This window comes from Montipora capricornis, chromosome 1 (assembly GCF_036669925.1).
Source record: "Montipora capricornis isolate CH-2021 chromosome 1, ASM3666992v2, whole genome shotgun sequence".
Lineage (NCBI taxonomy): Eukaryota > Metazoa > Cnidaria > Anthozoa > Scleractinia > Acroporidae > Montipora > Montipora capricornis.
In genome coordinates, this window is record NC_090883.1 from 2863266 (window position 1) to 2865765 (window position 2500).

The 2500-nt window shown below is 39.6% G+C and overlaps 2 protein-coding genes across 2 annotated transcripts in view; one reads left to right on the forward strand and one right to left on the reverse strand.

The window, feature by feature from the left end:
* The window catches only part of LOC138036999 (UBX domain-containing protein 4-like), a 24835-nt gene extending 23564 nt beyond the window's left edge, over positions 1-1271 (forward strand). The window contains exon 13 of the mRNA XM_068883039.1: positions 1-1271. This exon is cut by the window's left edge and continues 635 nt beyond it. The gene's annotated coding sequence lies outside the window, so the exon portion shown is untranslated.
* A 729-nt stretch (positions 1272-2000) lies between these two features.
* Positions 2001-2500, reverse strand: part of LOC138037081 (stAR-related lipid transfer protein 3-like) — a 24633-nt gene continuing 24133 nt past the window's right edge. Inside the window, exon 16 of the mRNA XM_068883105.1 lies at positions 2001-2500. This exon is cut by the window's right edge and continues 220 nt beyond it. The gene's annotated coding sequence lies outside the window, so the exon portion shown is untranslated.

Below are 2500 nucleotides of genomic sequence, written 5' to 3' on the forward strand. Positions count from 1 at the left end.
GACTAGCTGGGTACTGCGTAAATAATTTCAGCTCTAAAACAAACGTCAATTGATTGTTCAAGGGGAAGAATATATAATCGCTATCGAACTTTTTATTCCTGTTTAAGTTGTGCCTCTGCGTTATGGTTCTGCGTTATGTCTCGTTGCGTTATCCTTTTTTCGCTACGGCCATTTGCGTTATGCCTATCCGCGTTATATCTATTTGCGTGATGCCTGTTTGCGTTATGGCTGTTTGCGTTATACCTCTTTCCGTGATGGCCATTTGCAGAATTGGCTTGTTGCCATGCAGCTTTGGATTGATGCATTCATGATTTGGATGATTTTATTTCAAATACTGATCATTGAATTTTGTCATAGATATACCTTCATAGCGGAGGTAAAATGCACTCAGAAATATTTAAGAGGAAAAAGTAGGCCATTTGCTATACAAAAAAATCACTTCCTTTTTTCTTCAGATTTTGAAACTGTGCGTAACTCGTGAATGGCAAAATATTGAGCTTTGATTTTTATCGAAAGGCAAACCGTTAATCACGTTCAAAACTGAGCGATTGGAGCTCAGAGGGTTGGATCTAGGGAAAAGTGACGTCACTCTATCACTAGTTATTATATATGCAAAACACGATTTTAAAATCTGAAAGCCCGAAATAGGCCATTTCCGAGTTCATGCCTGCCTCCTCTTCAAAGCGAGTCTTATGAAAATTAGTTTTCATTCATATGTAAAGTAGAACTAATTACCATCACAAAAACTTCGCACTTAGACTCTCTTTGAAAAGGAGGCCGACATGAACTCGGAAATGGCCTATTCCCGTTCTATATATTAAGTCAGCCGAGTCTTCGACGTCATTCTTTTCTCGATCACGCTCTCTCCAGATTTCAAAGTTAATAATGGCGGACCATCAAATAGGAAATTTCCAGTTAAAATAAACAGGTGTTTATCAATCAAGGCAACTAAGGTCACTTCTTTTTTTATTTAACATGGTTTTGAAATCCAAAGAAAGAGAAGAATCGGTTTTTTTATCTTAGTACCAATTTAAGAAGAAAATCAATCCAGTTCATGGCTGGTAGAAATTTAATTGTAAGAAGAAGTTTATTCCTCCACTGGGGTGGATGCAAAATGATTGTGTCGGAAAGATATTGATGTTGATATGACAATAATTAAGTTTTCGCTCACGGATTCGCCGTGAGACGGTGGTGAACGATAAGTTCGAAAAGCAATGGTATACAAAAATATCTGACAACCAAAGATAAAGTGAAAGGATTCTTTTATTGAAGCTAATTGTTGCGTTGTTTCCGCAAGTTTTCAAGCAACTGACACTCTTGTGTCTTGTAAAAGGGGTTAGAATAATCGCAAAGTGATTCCAACACTACTGCAATTCCATAATTCAGATGACGTTCTGCCGTTGTCGTCTTCGTTTTAACGCCGGTCCTTACTAGATACAGAAGCACAAGCAACATGCGCCGACATATATTAATTTGGAGAGGGATGGGGAGGGAGGAAAAAACCTAGAAAAAAGGCGGGGGTTGTGTGGCGAGAGAGGTACGCCCGTGGTAACCGCCCTTCGATTTCCCGTTTTTTTCCCTTAAACCGCCTCTCGTGCAAGCTACGAAACAAGGCTGTGAGGATTTTAAGCTTGCTATTGAAAATGTAAGGATATTCGGCCTTTGACAAGGGTGAATTAGATAAAGCGTTGGTCTATCACTTTGCGGTCTTACCCCAGCACATTCACAAATAGATTTGTTTTTAGATACACCTTGCGCGCGAAACAAACGAAGGGCCGCCAATTTTAACCAATCAAAAGAAGCCATGTCACGCGTCACTGCTTCTGCCATGTATTTTTCAGAGGCATGACAACTGATATTCGCGGGAACGGGTGTTCTTAAAGTAGACTCGTTTGTGACCTACGCCATATTCACTCCTGGTCTTAAGATTGTTTTTTTGATCTTGGGTTTCAGGAGTCCATGTCTCATGGGCTCCAAGGGTTTACTTTTGTTCTTGATTGTTCTTTTTGTTGTATTTTATTTCATGATATCTGGCATTGAACAAATAGTGACATTTCGCAGTGTAGTTCATCCAGTAGCCTATTGCCCTAACCTACCCACCTGTCTCTACCATTGAGGAGAACGTTTTATTATTTAAATCGACTGATTTGATCATAAGAACTAGACTTGCCGCTAGCCTCAATCTCGCTAACTGATGATGACCTTAGAATTTTTGTAAAATATGCACACAAATTCCCAATCATATCTTTTTTTGTAAATGTTACGGTGTTTTTAAATAGCCCAGAGACTTCTCTATCTATATTCTAAAATATCCAGGCATCTGTGTCTATTTGGTAGTTTTCATTTCGGGGAGATTTTCCCGACAGGCAAGAGGAAGGGAGAAGAGTGTTTTTGGAAGATTCATTTAGGAAACCAACTTGGCCGCCAATGATTTTTTCCGGATACCAACATGCTCGTGACGTCAAGTGTGCACCTCTCTGTCCGTCCACAAGGGAGGGAG